At 43.3% G+C, this 27,132-nt stretch overlaps 1 pseudogene; it reads right to left on the reverse strand.

Moving 5' to 3' along the window:
• LOC108635615 lies at window positions 521-26,912 on the reverse strand (annotated as a pseudogene).

Consider the following 27,132-nt stretch of genomic DNA (forward strand, 5'->3'; position numbering starts at 1 on the left):
GACTGGAGCCTGGCTCATCTACCTGGCCTGCCTGGTAACAGGTGAGAGAGAGAAGACAAGAGGCGCTGCTGCCTGCAGAGATCAGACCAGGGGGTGCTTTTCTGCTTTTCGGGCAGCCTGGAGGGGAAGGAGGCCGCACAGGGGGTGCTACAGTCTGTTGTCTGTTGCAGCAGGACAGGTGAGTCATAGTTGCAACCTCTGATAACACCTGGGACCTGGCTGCATGGCAGCAGTATAAGAACTAGGATTTCTTTTACCAGAAGATACATCCAGTATCCACACTGGGTGGGCCCAGAGAAGCCCTGGCAGCAAAGGCCTGGAAAGGCCATGCACAGCCGTCCACGGTGGGGAGGGCGGCCCCAGGCCCAAGGCCACACCTGAGGAAGACCAGAGGAGGCGCAGGCTGTGCCTGCAGAGGAGCTGCCCCACGCTGACTCCGAGGAAGGGCCACGACACGAAGCCCTGCTCACTGCCAACAGGACACCTCGGGTGCCGGTTCCCCGGGTTGACAGCTCCCCTCTCACACGTACTCTCCACAGTCAGAGATGATCACCTTCTGCTTGGGCTTCCTGTCCTTGCTGCCCTGGGCCTTTGTGGGCTGAACAGAAGAGGAGGAATCAGGGGAGGGAGGGTGGAGAGTAAGCGGGTACCCGCCCTTCCCACCCCATCCCAGCAGCAGCCGCCATGGCCTCTGTCTCCAGGTCCCAGGACTCTAGTTGCCACCCTCTCATAGGGCTGTGCACCAGGGGCCCGGGTGGTCACCCACAGTGTCTGTGCACATCGCTGTCAGCCTTTCAGTCCGGCAGGCTCAGGCTCCGGGACCTACGGAGTCTTGGTTGCCTTGTCTTCCACTCAACTGATAGTGAAGCGCTCAGCATGGTTGTTTCAATCATTTTATACTGGTGTGTTCTTTCATTAATTCATTCAACAAATACTTATTACTTCATAACCAGGCACCTATTGAACCCTGGGGATACTAGTCCAAGTTTGGGTGGAGCCCACAGTCTAGCAGAAAAGAGTCACTCACAAATTATTAATTCATCTCAGGAATTCATCTCAGGTTGGTTTGCTATCCAAAAACCAGATCAACAGAATAAAAGACAAAAACTGTATAATAATCTTAATAGATGCAGGAAAAAAAATCCAATACCTTTTCAAAATAAAAACATCCAACAAACCAGGAATAAAAGGGAACCTGCGCAATCTGATAAGGGTTCTACAAAAAAAAAAAAAAAAACCACACACAGCAAAAGACTAGATATTTTCCTCTCTAAGATAAAGAATAAGACAAAGAGCTCCCCCCCTCCAAAAAAAAAATAAAAAGCATCCTATTGGAAATGAAAATGTAAAGCTGTCTCTATTTACACATGACATAATCTTAGAAAACCCTAAGGAATACACTAGAAAATTATTAGAACTAGTAAACAAATTCAGCAAGGTTGCAGGATATAAGATTAATATACAAAAATCAATTGTATTTCTATATGCTAGCAATGAATAATTTGAAAATGAAATTAAGAAAATTTCACTTACAATACATCAAAAAGGATAAAATACTTAGGAATAAATTCAAAAGAAGTATCAAATGTATACCCTGATAACTACTGAACAAACTTTCAGTACTGAAAGAAAGAAAGTGAAGTCACTCAGTCGTGTCCGACTTTTTGCGACCCCATGGACTGTATCCTACCAGGCTCCTCTGTCCATGGAATTTTCCAGGCAAGAGTACTGGAGTGGGTTGCCATTTCCTCCTCCAGGGGATCTTCCCGACCCAGGGATCAAACCCAAGTCTCCCGCATTGCAGGCAGACGCTTTACCATCTGAGCCACTGAAAGAAACTGAAAAAGACCTAGATGAATGGAAAGACATCATATGTTCATGGATTGTAAGACGTAATATTGTTAAGATGGTAACACTTCTCTAATTGATCTGCATATTCATTGTAATCTGTACCAAAATCCTAGCTGGCCTTTCTATAGAAATTAATAAGCTTATCCCAAAATTCACATGTAAGTGCTAGAGCCCCAGAATAGCCAAAATAACCTTGATAAAGAGAAATAACGTATGAGTAAAAAAATTTTACTATGGAGCTACAGAAGACAAAACAGTGTGGTACCAGCACAGGATAGATATACAGGTGAAGGGAAGAGAATTAAAGTCCAGAAACAAACCCTTACATTTATGGCCTACTGATTTTTAACAAGGATGCCAAGATAATCAAACACGAATAAAACAGCCTTTTCAACAAACAGTGCTGAAACAACTGAATGTCCACATACAAAAGAATGAAAATGGACCCATTCTCTCACACTATACCCCAAAATTAATACAAAATGCATCAAAGACCTAGGTCTTTGCTAAAGCCATAATACTCTTAGAAGAAAATATGGAAGTAAATCTTCATGCTTAGGTTAGGTAAAACCTTAGACACAATACCAAGAGTACAGTGACTCCCCTCCCCCCAGAAAACAGATAAACTGGACTTCTTCTAAATTTAAAGCTTCTTTGCTTCAAAGAACACCATCAAGGAAGTGAAGAGACAATCCACAGAATGAGATAAGATATTTGCAGATCACATACCTGATAAGGGACCTATATCCAGACTATTTAAAGAACTCTTATAATTCAATAATAAAAGACAAATGACCCAATTAAAAATGGGATCTGAATAGACCTTTCCCCAAATATATACAAATGGCCAGCAAGTACATAAAAAGATGTTCCATATCATTAAGCATCAGGGAAATGCAAATCAAAATCACAGTGAGATACCACTGTACATCACTAGGAAAACTATAATAAGAAAGCCAGATAATAACACATGTTGGTGAGGATGTAGAGAAATTGGAATCCTCAGAGAGACTGCTGATGGGAATGCAAATGGTGCAGCCACTTTGGAAGATAGTTTGGCAGTTCCTTACAACATTAAAAATAGAGTTATCAAATGTTTCAGCAATTTCAATTCTAGGTATATGCCCAAGAGAAGAGAAAACAAATGTCCACACGAAAACTTGTATATGAATGTTCACAGCAGCATAATAGCCAAAAAGAGAAACAACCGAAATGTCCAACAACTTACGAATAAATAAACTGTGGTATATCTATACAGTGGAATATTAAGTGACAATAAAAGAGACTTACACACTAATGCACACTATACTGTAGACAAACATTTCTAAAACCATTATGCTAAGTGAAAAAAACCAGTCACAAAAGTCTACATAATGTATGATTCTATTTATATTAAATGTCCAGAATAGGCAAATCCATGAAAGAAAGAAAGTAGATTAGAGTTTGCCTAGGGCTGGGGTATAAAGGGCTTGGGGAAGGACTGCTAAAGAGTGTGGGGCTTCTTTTGAGGGGATGATGAAAATATTCTAAAATTATATGAGGTGATGTCTGCATAACTCGGTGAATTCATTAAAAACCACTGAAATATACTTTATTTGTTTTTTTGGCAATGTGAGATCTTAGTTCCCCAACCAAGGATCAACCCACACCCCCTACATTAAGAGCATGGTATCTTAACCACTGGACCACCAGGGAAGTCCCGAAATGTGTATTTTATTTATTTTCCCAAAATGTATTCTTTAAATGGGTGAACTGAATGGTATGTGAATTCTATCTCAATAAAAATGTTTAAAAAAAAAAAAAGATGATCACGCTCCAAACTAGGGAACCCTAGTGGCAGAGACACACACAAAAGACAGTCACCTCCGACAGACACACAGACACTGGTGACAGTATCATGGAAGGCTTTCTGGAGGAACGGACATCTGAGTTTAGTCTAAAAGGCCCAGGTTTAACAGGAGCTGAGGGACAAGAAACGCCACCCCTCGTGGCTGGGCGTCCCTTCAAGCGGGGACTATGTCCCACTCTACTTTCAGGCCGGGGTTGATCAGAGTGTCTGATACATAATGAACCGGCACTGTGAATATCTGTTTCAAATATTTAAATATTCAAATATTTGCTGCAGGTTTTACTATGTGTCAGATGCCGTTCCAGAGTACAATGGTGAAATAGACAGACTAAATCCTGCCCTCATGGGGCTGACAGTCTTAGAATTAAGAAAATAAATAAGTAAAAGAGTAAATTTATAATATGATTTCAGGTAATCAGTGCATGAAGAAAAAAAGAAGCTGATTAAAAAGAAGAGGGAGGAAAATGGATTAAAGATCTAAATGTAAGACCAGAAACTATAAAACTCCTAGAGGAGAATATAGGCAAAACACTCTCCGACATAAATCACAGCAGGATCCTCTATGATCCAGAATACTGGAAATAAAGGCAAAAATAAACAAATGGGATCTAATTAAAACTAAAAGCTTCTGCACAACAAAGGAAACTATAAGCAAGGTGAAAAGACAGCCTTCTGAATGGGAGAAAATAATAGCAAATGAAGCAACTGACAAACAACTAATCTCAAAAATATACAAGCAACTTATGCAGCTCAATTCCAGAAAAATAAACGACCCAATCAAAAAATGGGCCAAAGAACTAAATAGACATTTCTCCAAAGAAGACATACGGATGGCTAACAAACACATGAAAAGATGCTCAACATCACTCATTATTAGAGAAATGCAAATCAAAACCACAATGAGGTACCACTTCACACCAGTCAGAATGGCTGCGATCCAAAAGTCTACAAGCAATAAATGCTGGAGAGGGTGTGAAAAGGGAACCCTCTTACACTGTTGGTGGGAATGCAAACTAGTACAGCCACTTTGGAGAACAGTGTGGAGATTCCTTAAAAAATTGCAAATAGAACTACCTTATGACCCAGCAATCCCACTGCTGGACATACACACTGAGGAAACCAGAATTGAAAGAGACACATGTACCCCAATGTTCATCGCAGCACTGTTTATAATAGCCAGGACATGGAAACAACCTAGATGTCCATCAGCAGATGAATGGATAAGAAAGCTGTGGTACATATACACAATGGAGTATTACTCAGCCGTTAAAAAGAATACATTTGAATCAGTTCTGATGAGATGGATGAAACTGGAGCCGATTATACAGAGTGAAGTAAGCCAGAAAGAAAAACACCAATACAGTATACTAACACATATATATGGAATTTAGAAAGATAGCAATGATGAACCTGTATGCAAGACAGCAAAAAAGACACAGATATGTATAACGGACTTTTGGACTCAGAGGGAGAGGGAGAGGGTGGGATGATTTGGGAGAATGGCATTGTAACATGTATACTATCATGTAAGAATCGAATCACCAGTCTATGTCTGACGCAGGATACAGCATGCTTGGGGCTGGTGCACGGTAATGACCCAGAGAGATGTTATGGGGAGGGAGGTGGGAGGGGGGTTCATGTTTGGGAACGCATGTACACCAGTGGTGGATTCATGTCAATGTATGTCAAAACCAATACAGTATTGTAAAGTAAAATAAAGTAAAAATAAAAATTAAAAAGCAGTAAAAAAAAAAAAAAAAAAAAAGAAAGAAAGAAATAGCCAAAAAAAAAAAAAAAAGAAGAAGAGGGAGGGACTTCCCTGGCAGTCCCGTGGCTAAGACTCGACACTCCCAATGCATGGGGGCCTGGATTTGATCCCTGGTCAGGGAACTAGACCCCACATGCCACAACTAAAGATCCTGCACACTGCAACAAAGATCAAAGATCCCCTGTGCCGCAACTAAGACAGCGCAACCAGATAAATAAATATTTTTTAAAAATAAATAAAAAGAAGAGCAAGATAATAGGAAAGCCCATTTTAGAGAGAGAGGTCAGGGTAGGCCTCTTGGGCTAGATGACCCTAGGTGACCCCTGGAGTAGGTGAGTGGTGACACCTGTGGGTGCTGGAGGAAGAAGGCCCCAGGAGAGGAGCCAGTGTCTGCCACCGCCCTGCGGGGAATGAGCTCTGGGTGTCTGAGGAACAGCTAGGCTGCAAGAGGGGGCACAGAGGGTGAGCAGCACAGTCCATGAGCCAGGTCAGCCAGCCTGCAGGACGGATCCTACGAGAGTGAGAGGGATGTCAGCAGGAAAGCAATGTGATGAGAGAGATGCTTAGAGAGGACCACTCTGACCATCCTGCCGAGACTAGACCATGAGGGGGAAGAGGCAAGGGCAAAAGGAGGCAGACGGGCTTGGGGATGCTGGTGGAGGTGGAAGAAGGTGAAGAGCGGTGGCTGGACCTGGAGGCTAACTGAAGACAGATGGAACTGCCATCCAGGTGACAGGGCGGGGCAAGGCTGAGTCCTAAGCTTCTGACCAAGCAGACAGGGGGCTGGTGGCTTTGTTGACTGAAAACAGGGGAGACGGGAGGAAGCGCTCGGGGGTGAGAAGCAAGAGCTGCTTGGGCACGTGAAGCCGGCAACCCCGCTGGGATGTCCAGGGAAGACACAGGAGGAGAGCAGTGTGCGCACTTTACATGGGGGCAGGATGGAGTCAGCAGACAGGATGGAAAGGCGCCGGGATGGGGTGGGATTGGCTAGGGCAGTGGTTCCAAATAGGGTACTGCTGCCCCCTTGAGGCTATTTGGAAACTTCAGGGTGTGGTTTTGGTTGACTGATGCTGAAGCTGAAACTCCAATACTTTGGCCACCTGATGCGAAGAGCTGACTCATTGGAAAAGACCTTGATGCTGGGAAAGATCGAAGGAAGGAGAAGGGGACGACAGAGGATGAGATAGTTGGATGGCATCACCGACTCAATGGACATGAGTCTGAGTGAACTCCGGGAGTTGGTGATGGACAGGGAGGCCTGGCGTGCTGCGGTCCATGGGGTCGCAAAGAGTTGGACACGACTGAGCGATTGAACTGAACTGAGCTGAATACTGAGGGAGCAGGGATGCCCTGCAATGTTCCACCTAATGAAGAATTATTCTAAACCTCTTAGGCTTTCAATGCCCGGACAAGCATTCAGGCAGACAAAAATATGTTTATAATGACCTGAGCCTGGAAACTAACTCCATTTGACTTTTCGGCCAACCTAATAAATCCAAAGATTTATTGTTTGCCTCAAATTTTTTTTCAGAAAGGGACCTACCGTGTAAACTGAGGGAATATTCAATTTCTTTCTGTTCAGAATCTTTGTTGTTTAGTTATCAAGTCGTGTCTAACTCTTTGCAACCCCGTGGACTGTACCCTGACAGGCTCCTTTGTCCGTGGATTTCCCAGGCAAGATTATCGAAGTGAGTTGCCATTTTCTTCTCCAGGGGATCTTCTTGGGTTAGGGATCAAACTCCCATCTTCTGCTTGGCACGCTGATTCTTTGCCCCTGAGCCCCCTGGGAAGCCCTGTTTAGAATCATACCAAGAGATTTTTCACTGTTTCAGAAAATCACATTACCGTGACTCTGGAGACGTAACACAGCAGTGCCGAGTCAGTCTACGCTGTCAACCTGCTCCAGGCAGAAGTGCAAGTGTTTAAATATTCCATCTATGCAGTTGTGTCCAAGCATCTAAATACTGAAATGCATATTATTTTATTCTAAGTGCTTTCTTTTTGTTACAATACTATTTTTTTAAAAATTATATACTGGCAGGATATATTATAATACTTGTGACTTTCACTTCAGCACATAGTAAAGTGTAAAAGGTGGACACGAGGCTAATGGGTTAAGAACCATTAAGTAAAGAGTAAGTGCATGGACTTGCCTGGTGTTCCAGTGGTTAAGAATCTGCCGGCCAATGCAGGGGATGTGGGGAAGATCCCACACGCTACGAAGCAACTAGACTCGCATGCCACAACTAGTAAGCCCAGACTAGAATAAGTGAGGGACAAAGGTCACCAGTAAACAACTGCTAAATGTCAGTGGTAAGCAACTGGGGAATGTGAACAAAAAGCATATAAAGGTTTATGGGCGGTGGCTCCTTGTTCTGTTCTTGCAAAGTTTCTGCAAATATGAAATCACATAAAATAAAAAATTAAAACAATAACAACATACCACTGTAGCAGCAGGACCAGGCTATATGCCTCTTTCCCATAAAAGGAGGCGAGAATGACTATTTCAAAGTGAAAAAACAACCCATTAGAAGCCTAGAGCTCCAGCCAGGCCGAACGCCTCCCCTCTGTTCCCTGGGTGGGGGTCTGGAGGAGACCAGAAGCACAGCCTGTCACCCGCCTGCGCAGCCTTCCTGCCCCAGCCCAGCCCGCCGACCATCACCCACCAGCCGATCCCACCTGATCCCGTGTGTTTGAGGATAAAGTTTTCATCATCAAACTTCTTCCCGTAGATGGACTTGCCCCCGGTGCCGTTGTGGTTAGTGAAGTCACCGCCCTGGCACATGAACTGGGGGATGATGCGGTGGAAGCTGCTGCCCTTGAAGCCAAAGCCCTTCTCGTGGGTGCACAGGCAGCGGAAATTCTCTGGGGCCGAGAAAGGAAAAGGCGCCTGATTAAAAATATCTATCTGGATAGTTAAACCTCCAGCTCTCAGACTCTACGAAAGTATATATTACCTTCATTAGAAGTAAGTGTTTACTAGTGGGACAGCACACAAAAGACTAAACAGATCAAGGGAAGAGGGTAGTCCAGAAACAGACCAAGGTACATATATGAATTCAGCAAGTCATAAAAACTGGCCTCTTAAAACTGTTTGGGCAAAAAGGGACATTTTCCAAAATGGTGCTGGGACAAACGAACAAATATTTGGGTTCACAACTTACCTCACTGCAAGAATAAACTCCAAATGGGTCAGACATCTAACTGTAAAGAAAAATAATTAATTACCAATACTAGAGGACAACATAGGTTGGATTCTTCTATAACCTCTGTAGAAGTCAAGACTTTCCAACTATGATTCAAAATCCCAAGTGCAATTAAAAAAATATTCAACAACTTTTGCATGGTAAAAAAAAAAAAAAAAAACCACACAAGCAAAGTTAAAACAAGAAAAAATGACAAACCAGGGGAAATATTCGTTGGCAATATATATCACAGAATATCTAATATCACTAATATACGAAGAACTCTAAAAAATTGGAAGGAAAAAGAGAAAGATTCCCCATACCAGCTGCACAGACATGTGGGCCACAGCGCCTTTAGCGACAGGTACGAGCCTGCGGAGGACATGTTTCTGCTGCTGGATGTACTCAAAGCAGCGGCGGTCAAACTCACCGGAATGGAAATGTGCCTCAAAGGAGGCGTAGGGTCTGGAGTCATGCCTGAGTTCCTGGCCTCTATGATCGGTCCTCTAGCTTTGTACATGTGCAGTGCTGTCAACCCCGAGGCAGCCGTGTGTACCCTGGAGACAGTATGCTGCAACGAAGCCCACACTCAACCAATGATCACAGATTTCAAAAGGTCTACAAGGGACCACTACACTTTCCAGACAGGCAGGCCAAGAAATCCTTTCAGTCCTCAAGTTCACCAGGTCCTAATCTGTAGTGTATGCTACCTAAAGCTGACCACATTGGCATATTTTGAAACTGAAGTCATTTCTTAGTTAACAAGTAAAACTGTCAGAAATTTGTCATCTAGAAAAAGGCAGACGAGTAAGGGCATTTCCTTTTACCTAACAATCAATCAGGCACATAGAAATATGTGCACAAATACAAGTAAATATATATAAATTTTGAATTTTACATATTATATATATGTAGAGAATATATAACAAACAACTTGTATTTAATTATATGTAAAGAGGATGCTCATTTCAACAATACTTATAATGAAAAAAAAATAAGGAAAAAAAAGATAAACTTAATAGAAAAAGTGACAAAAGACACATAACAAAAAAATTCTCAAAAAATTATTTTTTAAGTCATTAAATACATTAAAAGATATTCTTCAACAACCATAATAAGAAAAATTTTAATTAAAATACTGTGAGACTCCATTTCTCACCTACCAGACTGGCAAACATTCAAAAACTTAAAAACGTAAACTATGAGTGAAGCTAGGGAAACAGGCAGTCCCATACATTTCTGGAGAGAATACAAAATGACACCTCTTTGGAGGAGAATTTGGCAATATCTAACAAGATGACCTGTGCATTGATCCTTTCACCCTGTTACCCTGCTTCTATGAATGACCCTCCATTCATATTGGAGGTAGATATACCTCCAACAATATGAAATCCATATACACAGTGTAGCATTATTTGTAACTGCAATATAAAGCAAATAACCTAAATGCCCATGCAAAAGAATCTTGTTGACTAAACTATGTTATGCCTACCCTATGACCCACTTTGAACTAGAACACGAGATCTCTATGGACTGATATGGAGTGATTTCCAGGATATGTTGTTTAGCGAGAAAGCAAAGTGTAAAAGAGAATATACAATATGCTGGATGTGGTGAAAGAATGAAGGAAATATTTCTGTATTTGTTCATTTTCGCAAAAGGAAGCAAAAGGATTAACCAGGAACTAATTAAATTGGTTAGTCATAGGAGGTGGGTGGGAACAGGGGCAGAGGGGGAGAGGAGGGAGTGACACATCCCATGTGTACTTCTTGGTGTAGTTTTGACTTTTGAAGCCTGTCAGTGTTTATTCAAAAAATAAAGCTCAATCAACAAGACTGGGAGTGGAACCCCTAAAGCACAATACAAAGAGAAACAAATGAGAACTTATGTTAAGTGGACAACTTAACTACAGAGTAGGAAAAATAAGAATCTAAGGATATTTGAGCACAGTATTTGGACTCTTTAGAGACTAAAGAAAAAGGACCGCTCTACTGTATAACGCAGGGAACTGTACTCAATGCTCTGTGTGACCTAAACGGGAAGGAAATTCAAAAAAGGGGGAAATATGTAAACGTATAGCTGATTCACTTTGCTGTACAGTAGAAACCAACATTAACATTGTAAAGCAACTACACTCCAATTTAAAAAAAAAAAAAAAACAGAGAAAAAGAACTGCAAAAAAATTATTTGCTGGTAGTGGTACAGCTGTAACAATTCTGGAACTACCTTGTAGTATTGAGCAGATAAGTGACTACACTGATATTGGGAGCCAAGGCTCTGACTGTGGGAGAAAGGAGATATATAAATATGAAGTATTCAACAGAAATTAGAGTATCAGTATGAATTCATAATTTAAAGATACACACAGACATACTTCCTACTGCTGAAAGGGCCTAGAGTGAATAACACCCCAAAAGGAATGTACCTACCCAGGATCCAGATACTGATTTCTAATGATTATTTCCTACTAAAAGGAACAGCACCTTCTGAAGACAAATGGCTGATTCCGGGGTCAGAGCAGAGAGAGTACAAGATAAGTCCAGATCTTATTATTTTATTAATACCAGAAAGTAAGGAAATGTTCAAAAAAGACGGTGAGTGTCAGATGGATGTAGAAGCAGGCTTGAGGGGGGTCCCGATAGCCAGCCTTAGGACTGTCTGAGCAACTGACAAGTGAGTAATTGTAAAGGAGTAGAACACATTAAAGAAAAAGACTCACGAGTCCACAATAACACACGAGCTGCTAATACAGAACAAAAGGGGAGGAAGAAAACTCTTTTTCATAGGAGAATGCAAACTACAATAAATGTAGAAAAGCTAATTTTTAAAAAACATAGTGCAATAGCTAGAAACTTACCATCAAGATAACAATTGACTTAATCTAGAATCATAAAAAGGACACTAAAAGTTACCAGGTGAAAAGTCTTACAGTGTCTCCCTAAAAGTCACTTATCAATTACAAAGGGGAATAAAAGTACCTAGTGAGTGGGAAAAATTGGCAGACACAACCTTAACCAAGTAATCCGCACCAATAATGGAAAAACCAACATTAGTGACATGGGGACAGACATGCCACTTCTGGAGTACTGCAAAGAATGCCAAAAATAGCCTGAATCTAATCATGAGGAAAGAAATTCAGATTTCTGTTCTTCAGAGGAACAATCTACAAAACGTCTGCCTTGGAGTCTTCACAAATGGCAGTGTCACAAAAGACAAAGGCTGAGGAACAGTTCCAGATTAAAGGAGGCTAAACAGACACAACAAACACGATGCATGACTCTGGCTCAGGAGGAGAAAGGTTTCTATGAAGGACAGTGTTAGGATATCAGACCTCATATCCCATGAGGACAGCCCTAAATCAGCCATCATTATCACGTGGGGGTCCAGGAACCAAGAGCAGCAGCTGGGGTGGCCCTGGTTACCGTCACTCCTACTTTCCATTCCTGACACTCAGGGCTCTATGGGTCTAGAGATCCTGGCTCCCGGGGGCCACACCTTTGCTAGTGGAGACAACTAGAATCCCATTACACTACATTGCTACCTGATCAGGCTCCTTGTGCCCGGAGACAACCCAGTAAGAAGAGTCGTCATCATCTTGGCAGGATACTTGACCATGGTCTTTAGGAGGCAGGTTTGCACAATAAGCCAGGTCAGAATATGTTTAGGGGACCCATGGGGTCTCTTGTACTCTCCTGCCCAACCTGGATGGGCAGACATGGCCTGGGAAAGGCTCAGACCTTGGATAAAGGTCTAGGCCACTTCATCAGGTAAGCCATGTAGATAAGCAGAGAAGCCAGTCGAGATTAAGGTGAGAGGAATCTGGAATAAAGTAAGGGAGATGACCAGTATCATTTGTGGTTCTGAGACCAACAGCAGCAATGGGATTAGCTCATTCCACTAACATTCCTCTGGAAATTCCCCCAGAAAAAGAGACCAACCAGAGTTCCAGAGAAGGTTTCCAGGTGAGGTAAGCAGATCTGAGTGGCTCAAGGGGTGGATTGCAGTGGATGTTAAACCCACAGATCCTTTCCAAGACCAAGAAAGACCCTCATTCTCTTGCCTCCCAGGAGTGTTGTATGCTACCAGCCCCAGGATGAATCCCACCCAGGAAATGCCTTTGGCCAAAGAGAGCAGCTTCACTACTCCTGAGAATTAGCCAGAATGTACGATTGGTCCATGTGAGGTACAACAGGCTGGCACTTGGCCTCAGTTCAAAACTGGACATTCTGAAGGGGCATCCAAGCTCCCAAACTCCCCCTGGGATCAGTCTCACTCGTGTGATTGCAAGGCCGTTCAATTACTCTCTCTGCCCAATCTGCTCCTCTCCTTCTCCTGCAGGAGTTACTCCTGAGATCACTATCCAATAAACTTCCTGTATCCAACTCTCTAGGAGTCTGTTTCCTAGAAAAACTGACCTAAATCAGCCAAAAACGGAGAAAGATCAAGTAGCAGTAACATGAATGTATTTTTCAGAGCTACAGCAACAGAAGTCAAAATAATCACCTAAAAGAAAAGAATGCTGCAGGGCAGGAAAATTATGATAATGGGGGAGCAGAAGAATGTCGTGTTTTGTAACAAACTCCGTGGAACACTTTATCTTTAAACTGTATGCAATTATGATAAGCATTTTTAAAAAAACAGCTAGGTTGAAATAAACAAAAAAAGGATTATGGGTAAAAAGTGTAATTATGAATATTTTAAAAAAATAGGCAATGCACAACTGTCAATATAGTTACCTCTGGGAGATGGGCTGGAGATAATGAGGAGAAAAATTTTAGCTTTTAATTTACAACCCTAAAATAGTACCTTTTCAGGGGAGAAACCTGGCAGAAATCTCCCTAACCACGTGGCCCAAGTTAACATCACAAACACTGGAACCGACTTTAAGTACTTCCTTATATGATACACTAACAAGGAAAAAATGTTCTTCTGTGGGATTCCTGCCAAAACGCATAATCTAAATTGAATCATGAGGAAGTGCCAGGCAAAGACAAACTGAGAAACACTCTTAGAAATAACTGGCCTGTGTCTTCAAAGATGTCAAGATCAAGGAAGACAATAAAAGACTTCCCTAGTGGTACAGTGGATAAGAGTCTACGTGCCAGCGCAGGAGACACGGGTTCCATCCCTGGTCCGGGAAGACTCCACATGCTGTAGGCAAACTAAGCCTGTGCACCAGAACTACCGAGGCCCGAGCCCTAGAGCCTGCGCTCTGCAACAAGGGTCGCCACTGCAGATGAGGGGCACTTGCACACCATGAAAAGCAGCCCCTGCTTGCCACAGCTGGAGAAGGCCTGCACACAGCAATGAAGACTCAGCGCCAACAAACTAAATACATAAATCTTAAAAAAAAATAAGTAATTGGGAAGCTCTTCCAAGTAAAACGACTTGCCCACTAAATGCAATGTATGAACCTTTGTCAGGGAAGAAAAGTTATTAAAATTAGTATAAAGAACAATACTGGGATAAGGGATGATATTTGAATATGAACTGAAGGTTAGTTAACAGTGTTGTACTGATGTTAAATTTCCTGATTTTGATAGCTGTACTATGATTATGTAAGTCTGTCTCTCTGGCCTCTTTAGTGTGGATTAGGTCAACATATAGATATAAATTCTCAGGCCAAGCCCCAGGTTATCAAATAAGATAGGGCTTCTCTGGGTGGCTCAGATGATAAAGAATCTACCTGCAATGCAGACCTGGGTTCGATTCCTGGAGAAGGAGATGGCAACCCACTCCCATATGCTTGCCTGGGAAATCCCATAGACAGAGGAGCCTTGCGAGCTACAGCCCATGAGGTTGCAAAGAATCAAACAGGACAGAGCAACTAACACTGTCACTGTCTGCCCTTGGGAAATTGCCCTTCCAGCAAGGGAGGAGCAGCCACACTGTGAGAGCACACAGATCCCAGAGTCACACAGCCTTGGTTCAAACCACAGCCCCGCCACTTGTGAGCTGTGTGACATCCACAAGTTATTTGACCTCACTGTGCCCTGGTTTTGTCACCTGACTTTGGGATAATAATAGTACTTATCTCAAAGAACTGCCAATAGGATTAAATATGTGTAAAGCCATTAGTGCCTGGCATAGAGTAAGCAACATTTAAAATTTGCTAAGTAAAACTATGTCAAAACAATGCAGTAAATGCTAGCATAAAGGGTTCCATGGAAGCCCAGAGGTCATGCAAACCCAGAAGGGGCTGTGAAAGGTGAACAGGAATTAGCCAGATTACACTGGAAAGGTCCTTTTAGGCAAAGGAACCGCTTACACTGAAACACAAGAGATTCGAGAATTCCCTGGTGGTCCAGTGGTTAAGATTCCACACTTTCACTGCCAAGGGTGCTGGTTAAATCCCTGATCAGGGAACTAAGATCCTACGAGCTGTACAGTGTGGCCAAATTATAAACAACAACAAGAACAATCCACATATAAGAGAGTTGTAGGTAACTGCAGATTTGTTTCCTAGAATATAAAATGGGGCTACAAAAAGAGATGAGCAGAGTCAGAACATGGAGCGTCCTTCTGCGCCTCTGATGGAGCCCAGACTCAATCCTCAAGATGAGTAGGTCCTTAGAATGCTTGTGGAGAACAATTATCCTCAGACTCATGCTTTAGAAAGCCCTACCTGGCTACTCAGATCAGGAGGAAGCAAGCCTGTGACAGAGAGACCAGTTAGGAAGCTACTAGCATTAATCACAGGACAGAAGATGGGGGCTAAACCAAGACAGTAGCAACAAACAAGCAGTAGAAATTAACAAGGGAGGAAAGATTCAGAGAAACTTAAAATAAGCAGAATATGGCAATGCATCAGGTATGAATTATAATCAACTGAAACTTCCGGTTTGACCAGAAGACGGCAAAATTAGCTAAAATCGGGCACAGGGGAGATCAGAGTGAAGGAAAGAGGAAATCCACTCGAAGTGTACTTTGTTTATTTATCAGGACTGTGAAATATTCAGGCAGAAATATGTGAAACTCGAGAGAGAGGTCAGGGCGAGACTAGAGATAAAGAAATCACGAGAACACTGAGTGGTTGCAATCATCTCAGACAAGGAAGAAAAGCAGCGAAATACACAAGGACAGTGTGGAGAGAGGAGGTGAGGGAGGGAACTCTGAGCGACACCGCCATGCAAAGCGCGGACACAGGAGGAGGAGCCCCTGGATTATTCTGAGCAGCCAGGGTTGGGATGTGTGTTGAGAAGCAGAAGACGCTGAGGCAGGGGGAGCCCTGGACCTGGGGACGTGATCTTCCTGAAATCAGGGCAGCAGGAGGAAGACAGGGAGCCTGGCGCCAAAGTCCTCAGTGAGGGGGTGGGGAAGATCGGGGGTGAAAGGGGCAGGTTGTGTCCTTCCTCTTCTAGGACACCTCCTTGTTCAGCAGCCACCACAGACTGACACCCAAGCACACATTAGGTACTTCTCACCCAGTGCCCTACAAGGACAAGACACTCACTTGTTCGATTCACCCAACACCACCCACATCAAAAGTGCCCTGGGTGCAGAGCCCTCTGGAAGCACAATCTCGCCTCCTGGGTTTCCAATTTGGGAGGCTCTGACCCTTCTACCTCTTTACTCTCTTAAGAGTCCATCCTAGAAAATGTTTTCAATCAGTCATCATCTGACCAAACTGAACGGAAAGAATCAAACACATGTTAAGAAATTCAAGCTCTCAGCCAACTGCCCATTAGCCAGATCCAGTTCATTGCTGCTTCCGTCAAAACCATGTGTACTCACTATGAGGACCCACTGTGTCGCTCTCACAGGACACAGAGAAGATGGGACATCTTAGGAGCTCCCCAGGGCGATGAAAACTGTCACTGGGAAATGTCAGGCCTTCAAGTCCAGCTCTTAGCAGAGGTGGGTGAGAATCAGGAGGAAGCCCCAGCCCCTGTCAAGGCTGGAAGGACACAGTCTATGTCCCGAAGCAAGACCTTCAAAGGAACGATGCCTCTAGCTTTGTTGAGAATCTCAAATTCTTTATTTCCATGCAGGTACTGCGTTCTCTTCTCTAATATACACCGCTCTCTACTCATGTAAATGTTACCACCACAGCAGGAAGTAAGACAGGGATAAAAACGCAAAAGAGGCCACAGTTCCAGACATGACGGGGAGTCTATGGTTGTCCCAACATACCTGGTCTGGAAGAGCCTTCCTTAACTCTCTCTGGTTTGGCCAATGTGACACGGATTGTCTGCCCAAACAGTTCAGATTCATTCTGAAAAAAGTGCATTACTCAGCTGCTTAAACCTTGTTAGGTTGAAAGAAGAAGGCCTGGCAGCCTTCCATTAGCTTCTAAGTAGACCAAGACTCATGGATCCTAAGTAGGGAGCCCGCAACCCCCAGCGGCAAGCTAAGCACAGAGCTCACCGCAGAAAGCCCCTGAGATACCATGCACTTCCTTTCTTCCACCACCACCAACATACAGGTCTGTGCTGGCATAATCTTTGGATCTGAGCTCAGGACTCTGAAATTAAAAGGGTAAGTGCAGTTTCCAAGTACCTGAGTCCGCCTTAAAAAGATCAGATCAGTACTGAACTGGAAAAAACCAGCCCTGCTGACTGTTGATTAAAGAATGTTTGATTAAAGAAGGACAGAGAACACAGAATGATGTTTAGGAATATTTCATTATCCAAGAATAACTGATACCAGGAAAAGGTAAGGAAATAGGTTTTTCAAAAGGGTTTGTTTTGGGCCTTTTCATGAAAACTGAAAAACAAAAAAAGGAAAAAAAGGATCCCTTAATTTAATAAGATTTAGGTTATAATTATAGCTATGCCTTTGTTCTCAGAAACTGAGATGAATAAAGTACTAATTTTATTTCCAGCGATTAAGAAAAAAATTGAATGACAGCATGAAATAACATCCTTACTTCACATTTATTCATGAAGAGTGATCATAAGGATTTTTAAAAAGGGAAAAACATTTAAGGGTTTTATGACAGGCAAATAATGGCCTGCCCAAGATGTCCACCTACTCCTAGAACCTGTGTGTGTGTGTGTGTGTGTGTGTGTGCGTGCACGCACGCGCTCAGTCGTGTCTGACTCTTGCAACTCTTTCAACTATAGCCCCCCAGGTTCCTCTGTCCATGGGAATTTTTAGGCAAGAATTCTGGAGTGGGTTGCCATTTCCTCCTACAGGGGATCTTCCTGACCCAGAGATCAAACCCGTGTCTCCTGCATTGCAGGTGGATTCTTTACCACTGAGCCACTGGGGTAGCTTTCAGAACCTATGAATATGTTATGTGACAAGGCAAGAAGGAAATAAGGTTGCTAGTCAGCTGACCTTAAAATAAGTATATATCCTGGTTTATTCAGATGGGCCCAATGTAATCACCAGGATCCTCTAAATATGAAGGGGGAGACAGAGGAGTTAGTTTCAGAGAGATGCACTGTGAAAAAACACATCCTGCCATCGCCAGCTTGATAGAAGGAGCCAAGGGCCAAGGGGTACAGCCAGTCTCCAGAAGCTGGGAAAAGGGCAAGAAACAGATTCTCCCCAGGAGCCTCTGGAAGGAACACAGCTCTGCTAAAATCTTCATATTCGCTCAGTGAGACCCACTTTGGACTTTGGACCTCCAGAACTGTAAGATCATACATTAGCATTAAGTCAACAAATTTGTGGTAATTCAGCAATAGGAATTCAAATCATTTTCTTCTGAAGTACCCAACCTGTTATAATCTTTGTAGGTTTTCTCTTTGTCCGTTGTTAGTTGATTTAACTTGATGAGGCCATCACTTTCCAATCGCTTAAAAAAGCCTCACTCTTTTGACTAGACACAACTGCATCAATTTTCCACAACCCCTTCCATACACTGCGTGAAACCTTGCCTTTCACACAAGGCCCACCGTTTTACCCCGCAATCAGTGTACACTCTATTTGCTGTGGACTGCCCTAGGCTATGGGCTGGCCAACTTTCTGTAAAGGGCTGGATAGTAAATATGTTAGGTGTTGTGGGACACACGCAGTCTCTGCTGCATGTTCCTCCTTTTCTTTTTTTAATCCCTGAAAACCCTTTAAAAGTATACAAACCATTTAGCTCATAGGCCACACAAAAAACAGGCTGCAGAACAGATTTGGTCCATTGACTGTAGTTTTCTGACCTCTGATATAAAAACGTCAGGGAGAGGACATCCCTGGTGGTCCAGTGGCCGGGACTCCACGTTCCCAGTGCAAGGGGCCTGGATTCGATCCCTGGTCAGGCAACTAGATCCTGCATGCTACAACTAAAATATCCCACATACCTTGATGAAGACTGAAGATCCCAAATGCTGCAACTAAGACCTGGTGCGGCCAAATAATAAATGCTTTTTTAAATGTCAGGGAGAGACTGGCCCAACTGGTTGATATTTTACACAAACGTTAAATGGAGAGAATTTCTGAATAATAATTAATTTTAAAAGTAGCCAGTCCCTAGCGAATACTTCCAAATAATGGCAATTTTTGCTTCCTTTATGACTTTGAAACTGTGAAAACTGGAAACAATTTGTTCATCAGGGTCCCATGTATCGTGAGGTAGCACCAGGTAACAGCTTCAGTGAAAAGCAAAGATTCTCAGCCATACTATATTGTTAATAGCTACTTTGCATCTGCCAAAAGAATACCAGGAAAAAGTTGATGTCTGCAGTTCAACTTTTTAAAAAATTAATTTATTTTTTAATTGAATGACAACTGCTTTACAGGATTTTGTTGTTTCCTGTCAAATATCAACATGAATCAGCCGTAGGGGTACATATGTCCCTGCCTTCTTGAACCTCCCTCCCATCTCCTTTCCCATCCCACCCCTCTAGGTTGATAGAGAGCCCCTGTTTGAGCTCCCTGAGACACACAGCACATTCCCATTGGCCATCTATTTTACATATAGCAATGTAAGTTTCCATATTACTCTCTCCATACATCTCACCCTCTCCTCCCCTCTCCACATCTGTTTCTATGTCTGTTTCTCCATTGCTGCCTTGCAAATAAACTCATCAGTACCATCTTTCTAGATTCTCTATATATGCATTAGTATATGATATTTGTCTTTCTCTTTCTGACTTACTTTGCTCTGTATAACAGGCTCTAGGTTCATCCACCTCATTAGAACTGACTCAAATGCATTCTTTGCATGGCTGATATTCCATTGTGTATATGTACCACAACTTTTATCCATTCATCTGTCAATGGACATCTACACTGCTTCCATGTTCTAGCTATTATAAATAGTGCTGCAATGAAAACTGGGATACATGTGTCTTTTTCAATTTTGGTTTTCTCAGGGTATAGTTAGCACTCAAATAAAATCTCAGTACCACAAGCACTGGAAAGAAAGATGCTCCTTTCCTTCCTACTACTTAGATTGTGTGTATTTAACAAAGAGCATGTACTTGTTAGAGCTGGTGGTATAAAGACATGTGCTTGGGCTATGGAGACAAGAATATACATAGGAACTATGTACAAGCTCAGGGCTCCGCAGGACCTTGTCTTTCACATTCTGACTACACGTGGGGGACTTGGAGCCAGGCCTGGTGGGCTTTCCTTCAGCCAGAACTTCCTGTCTCCTTGCAACTGTCATCACCAAGACACTGTAGGGGGTTGGATAGATCCCCCCAAATTTCAGGTCTATCCAAACCTCAGGATGTAGTCCTATTTAGAAACAGAGCTTTGGTAAATGTAATTAGTTGAGATCATACTGAATTAGGGTGGATCCTAACTCCAATAACTAGTGTCCTTATAAGAAGAGAAAACGCAGAGAGATACATGCAGTGGGAAGGGCCATGGGGAGACAGGGGAGAGACTGAAGTGATGTAGTTATGAGCCAAGACCTGCGGAGGGCTCCTAAGAAGAGCCAAGAAAAGACTCTTCAGAAGGACAGGGCCCTGCCAATACCTTGATTTCAGGCTTCTAGCCTCCAAGCTATGAGAATGAATTTTTGGTTTTTAAGCCACAAAGTTTGTAGTAATTTGTATGGCAGGCCCAGAAAATGGAGAGTGGCACCTTTTGTAACCAATGACAACAGCAACACTAGTCAAATACTAAACAGGATAAATTGCTTACCTCTGCCAACTCAGATTCAGCAAAAGCAAATCCTTGGTGTTTTGCTATAATAGCAGAATTGGGTGGTTAACGTGGGTAATGGGAGGAAACATGCCATTTCCAGATGCCATTCAAAAAGCAAAAATCTAATTTTTACATTTTTCTTGGCTTATTCAACAATGCTTCCAGAAATATTGAAGTCATTTTGTTTTAAATAAGCATACTAAATAGTGAACTAAGGTTTTAAACTTTATGGTATTCAATTTCACCACTACAGAATTGAAACCATAAGTAGCTTTTCAAGTATTTGGTAATCTTTATATACAAGACTTCTGCAACATAGAAAAGCTGTTGATCTGCCAGTTATTCATTCTAATTGAGCACCAACTATGTACAGAGCTCCGACTTCACTACTGGGTTAGGTGACTATTAAGGCACAGTGCTGTCCTCAGGGAAAGTTATTTTAGTTGAGGAAGAGCAAGAACAATAGGACTTATTAATTTATAGAACTCAGAGGGAGAAGGACCAAAGAGTTGATCTTATCCTTTCATTTATGCATTGAAGCAATGAAGGCTCAGAGCATATACGTGTCGCACAGTTAGTGGCAGGGCTGGGTCTGAAACTCCTATCTTAGAAAATAATAGCCAAGGGTCAAATAGAAACGTACATGGAACCGTGACACCGATTGAAGGAAAACTCACCCAGGCGAGCAGAGGCCAAGGCTCCACTGTCAAGGCTCAGACTGCGCACTTCAGTTCAGTTCAGTTCAGTCGCTCAGTCGTGTCCAACTCTTTGTGACCCCATGAATCGCAGCACGCCAGGCCTCCCTGTCTATCACCAACTCCCAGAGTTCATTCAAACTCACATCCTTCGAGTTAGTGATGCCATCCAGCCATCTCGTCCTCGGTCGTCCCCTTCTCCTCCTGCCCCCAATTCCTCCCAGCATCAGAGTCTTTTCTAATGAGTCAACTCTTCACATGAGGTGGCCAAAGTACTGGAGTTTCAGCTTTAGCATCTGTCCTTCCAAAGAACACCTGATCTCCTTTAGAATGGACTGGTTGGATCTCCCTGCAGTCCAAGGGACTCTCACGAGTCTTCTCCAACACCACAGTTCAAAAGCATCAATTCTTTTGCGCTTAGCCTTCTTCACAGTCCAACTCTCACATCTATACATGACCACTGGAAAATCATGCCCACTGCCCTGTGCTATTTAAAACCAAAGCTGGACTTACCTGGTGGTCCAGTGGTTAAGAATCCGCCTGTCAATGCAGGGGACATGGGTTTGATCCCTGATCTGAGAAGATTCCACATGCCACGGAGCAACTAAGCCCAGAGCCGCAATTAGAGAGCCCATGCTCTAGAGCCTGCAAGCCGCAACTTTACTGAGCGCAGGCACCCTAGAGCCTGCAACAGGACATGCCAGCACAGTGAGAAGCCCGCGTGCCACAACTTTAGAGAGTGGCCCCCAGGCAGCAACAGAGAGCCAGCACAGCCAAAAACACGTAGATAAAATAGAAGCATAGCTGCTGAGAAGGGAGTTCTGGTCAACAGGTGTGGGGGGTGAAACAACACCCAGACCGTGTAAGATTTTTCTAAGACTATCTTCCCACTGGTTCTTACTATACAGTTTATATATTAACAGATCAGAAATCAAAATCCCCAAATGATTCCAATGTAAAGAAAGCCTTTCCTCAAATCCAACAAACTGTCAACCTCCGTAAATTTCAGCCTATAACCACACCACCTTTCTGCCCTTGACGTCCTTAGAACATTCCTTTTCATCATCCAAAATCACAGTCATCCTGCCCTAGAGAAATATCCTCCTGAACTTCAATACATACCAACCATACACAGAATGGACACAACTTAAATTTTTTTTCAGTTTCTTTTCCTGGCATTAGGCAGCTGAACATGAGAGACACCAAAAAGACACAACAGTTTCATAATCCAGTAGAATCTGAATACCTGTGATATCTCCAAAAGGAATAAAAGCAGCATGAAGAACATTGTCATCCATCTCCTCACCCAACCCACCTACAAAGACACCAAGTGCCTTCTGGACTGATGTCCCCTATACTCTTGGTATGGCTTCTGCAACACCCTGCCAGCAAGACAGCCACAGGGAGGGAAAGGAAGGGTCCCCACAGTCTTTTGGGCATACAAATGATATAAGGGACACCCCTCTTCCCATTCCTCTTCAGACCTACATCTAGCCCCTGGTTATTTGGACAGCTTCCTAAATGGGCTGACTGCTTCCAGTTTCTCTCCTCTACACAGCCACTAGAATGATTCCAAGAAAGGCCACTAATCATTATTCTAGAGCCAGACACCCTGGAATGTGAAGTCAAGTGTGCCTTAGAAAGCATCACTACGAACAAAGCTAGTGGAGGTGATGGAATTCCAGTTGAGCTATTTCAAATCCTGAAAGATGATGCTGTGAAAGTGCTGCACTCAATATGCCAGCAAATTTGGAAAACTCAGCAGTGGCCACAGGACTGGAAAAGGTCAGTTTTCATTCCAATCCCAAAGAAAGGCAATACCAAAGAATGCTCAAACTACTGCACAATTGCACTCATCCCACATGCTAGTGAAGTAATGCTCAAAATTCTCCAAGCCAGGCTTCAGCAATATGTGAACTGTGAACTTCCTGATGTTTAAGCTTGTTTTAGAAAAGGCAGAGGAACCAGAGATCAAATTGCCAGCATCCACTGGATCATGGAAAAAGCAAGAGAGTTCCAGAAAAACATCTATTTCTGCTTTATTGACTACGCCAAAGCCTTTGACTGTGTGGATCACAATAAACTGTGGAAAATTCTGAGAGAAATGGGAATACCAGACCACCTGACCTGCCTCTGGAGAAATCTGTATGCAGGTCAGGAAGCAACAGTTAGAACTGGACATGGAACAACAGACTGGTTCCAAATAGGAAAAGGAGTACGTCAAGGCTGTCTATTGTCACCCTGCTTATTTAACTTATATGCAGAGTACATCATGAGAAACGCTGGGCTGGAAGAAGCACAGGCTGGAATCAAGATTGCCAGGAGAAATATCAATAACCTCAGATATGCAGATAGTGAAGAGGAACTAAAAAGCCTCTTGATGAAAGTGAAAGAGGAGAGTGAAAAAGTTGGCTTGAAGCTCAACATTCAGAAAACAAAGATCATGGCATCTGGTCCCATCACTTCATGGGAAATAGATGGGGAAACAGTGGAAACAGTCAGACTTTATTTTTTGGGGCTCCAAAATCACTGCAGATGGTGATTGCAGCCATGAAATTAAAAGACGCTTACTCCTTGGAAGAAAAGTTATGACCAACCTAGATAGTATATTCAAAAGCAGACATTACTTTGCTGACTAAGGTCCATCTAGTCAAGGCTGTGGTTTTTCCAGTAGTCATGTATGGATGTGAGAGATGGACTGTGAAGAAGGCTGAGCGCCGAAGAATTGCTGCTTTTGAAGTGTGGTGTTGGAGAAGACTCTTGAGGATCCCTTGGACTGCAAGGAGATCCAACCAGTCCATTCTGAAGGAGATCAGCCCTGAGATTTCTTTGGAAGGAATGATGGTAAAGCTGCAACTACAGTACTTAGGCCACCTGATGCGAAGAGTTGACTCATTGGAAAAGACTCTGATGCTGGGAGGGATTGGGGGCAGGAGAAGAGGACAACAGAGGATGAGATGGCTGGATGGCATCATTGACTTGATGGACATGAGTCTGAGTGAACTCCGGGAGCTGGTGATGGACAGGGAGGCCTGGCGTGCTGCGATTCATGGGGTCACAAAGAGTCGGACACGACTGAGCGACTGAAATGAACTGAACTGACCTGAAGAAAGGGCAAGTCTAATTACATCACTGCCCTGCCAAATGTTCTCCAGAAGTTCACCACTGACCACAGGACAGAGTCCAAACTCTTAGCATGGCATGTAAGACCTAAACTTGAGCCCTGCCTGCCAGGGTCCTGCCCCGGTGGATCCAGGGAATTCGAAGGGGAGACAGAGTAGGCGAGGAAAAACTTATTTATTTAGAAATATAAAAGAAATTAAGAAGAAATAGTATAGCAGGAAAATTTAGTGGAGAAAAGAGGCTGAATAACTTGGTTTATGTGGAAAACCAATAAAGTTCCAAGACAAGGAACTTGCACCATCTACGTTAGGCCGCCAGCGTTCTCTTGAATAGCAGGGGGTGCCCCACCTTGGGCTCCCTCTCGCGTGGATCTTAAAAGCCGGGGCAAGTAAGTAGACATGGCGAGCCTCCACACCCCAGATGGGAATTCAGCCAGAAAATAGAGTAAGAAAAGAAGACACAGAGGAAACCACTCTTTCCAATGACTGGCCTCTCCTCTATTGTCCGGAAAGGCCTTATATACCTTTTGATTTTACATAGAGATCAATAGATAATATAAAATTATGCAGTGTCAGCAGCCCTGACTCTTATTGAGACCAGGCTTTCTCTCTGCATACTTAGTTGTATACACAAGTCTTGGTTGATTTACATCATCTTCTGGCCAGAAGGCCAATTAACATTTTACAGCCCTTTTCTGATAAGGGTTTGTCAACCAGAAGACTTATTTGTATTGTTCTTCCCAAAGTCTGGTGCCACTCTCAGAAAGCACTAAATAAAGTTACATTCTTACATAGCAAGGACACAGCAATTTATAACAATGAAAGAATTACAGTGATTTATAACAAAGAGTAAGTTAATTAACTCAAAAGTCTAGTGTTGCTAACATCAAAACTACTATATTCCTATTTCTGTATCCCAATTACATTGATTAATATCCTCCCAGGTGCCTAAAGATAAAGCATATGGAGGCCTGGCGGCAAACATTAACTCAACAAACTCTTCACCAAACTAATTCTTAACTCTAAAAGGCTCTATATCTTTAAGATGTTTTGAGCTTCGTGCCTCTCACAGTTGGGGGCTGTAAACAATCCACAAGTTGTAAAGCAGACTGGTCAGATAAGTTATTCTTTTTATATGCAGGAGACTGTTAACTGGAGCTCTGAATTAACTCTTTCCAGAGAAAAGGTGGTAATGTCAGAAGAGTATAGTATAGCAGAGAGTAAACAGACAGATTTTGGTTTCGGAGTAGATGCTCAGATAGAGGACCCCTCGAGACCTGACTCGCCTTGCCCATCAGGCCTCTCCGCATGACCTTGTCATGGGTGGGATCTCCCGTGCTGACTCCCGGCATCTGCCCATCTTTCTAGCCTCTTCTCTCCTTGCTTCCCCAACACAGACTACTTGCCCCCAAGTGCCAGACAACTTCACTCCTTTCAGCTTTCACTCTCATAGCCCTCCATTTAAGAATAGCCTCTCCCATCTTAGCTACCTGCTAAACTCCTGATTTTTTAAAACCAGCTCTAGCTTCTGTGCCTCAAGAAGCTTGATCTCACCTCTTTAGATAGACGGGTCATTTCTTAAAACCCTCAGCCCAGCTCTTGTCAATACTGTCTGCCATACAGTAGCATCAAAGAGCTCACTAACCCCTGCAGTTCAGTTCAGTTGCTCAGTCATGTCTGACTCTTTGTGACCCAAAGAGTCTTTGGACTGCAGCATACCAGGCCTCCCTGTCCATCACCAACTCCCAGAGCTTGCTCAGACTCATGTCAATCCAGTCAGTGATGCCATCCAATCATCTCATCCACTGCCACCAACCTTTCATAGCATGAAGGTCTTTTCCAGTAAGTCAGTTATTTGCATCAGGTGGCCAAAGGATTGGAACGTCAACATCAGTCCTTCCAATGAATATTCAGGACTGATTTCCTTTAGGATTGACTGGTTTGATCTCCTTGCTGACTGAGGGACTCTCAAGAGTCTTCTTCAACACCACAGTTCAAAAGCATCAGTTCTTCCACACTCAGCTTTCTTTATGGTCCAACTCTCACATCCATACATTACTAGAAAAACCATAGCTTTGACTCTTTGACTAAATGGAACTTTGTCAGCAAAGTAATGTCTCTGCTTTTTAATATGCTGTCTAGGTTTGTCATGCATTTGCAGGCAGGTTCTTTACCATTCTGCCACCTGGGAAGAGTTAGGGCCAGCAAAGTCATTAGCTTGCAGGCACTGTTTACAAGTTAAGGGGGTAAAGGCCCATAGGAGACCCCGGCCCGGGGCCACTGCATGCTGTATGGTGCCCCGGGTCTGCACCCAGTCCACGCCGACCCCAAGCTGGACTCAGTCGGAGCAGCACCTTGCCCTTACTCCAGCTCACCCAAGTAGAGAAACATCCTGGAGGCAGCCATCTTGCTCCCCAGCTCTTCCGCTAGAAACCAGCCCTCAGGCCCTGCCCGTGGCCCCACCCCCTCACCAGTTTCTCTTGGAGGCTCCCACAGAGCTCGGGTATCAGGGAGCTGGTTCGATGGGACAGTCTGATGTTAAATGGCTGCAACACACTGGGGACATCATGAAATAGAATCTACTTTAGATTGGGCCTTTACATCAGTTATTAAAGGTGAAACCATA

Source organism: Capra hircus, chromosome 3 (assembly GCF_001704415.2).
Source record: "Capra hircus breed San Clemente chromosome 3, ASM170441v1, whole genome shotgun sequence".
Classification (NCBI taxonomy): domain Eukaryota; kingdom Metazoa; phylum Chordata; class Mammalia; order Artiodactyla; family Bovidae; genus Capra; species Capra hircus.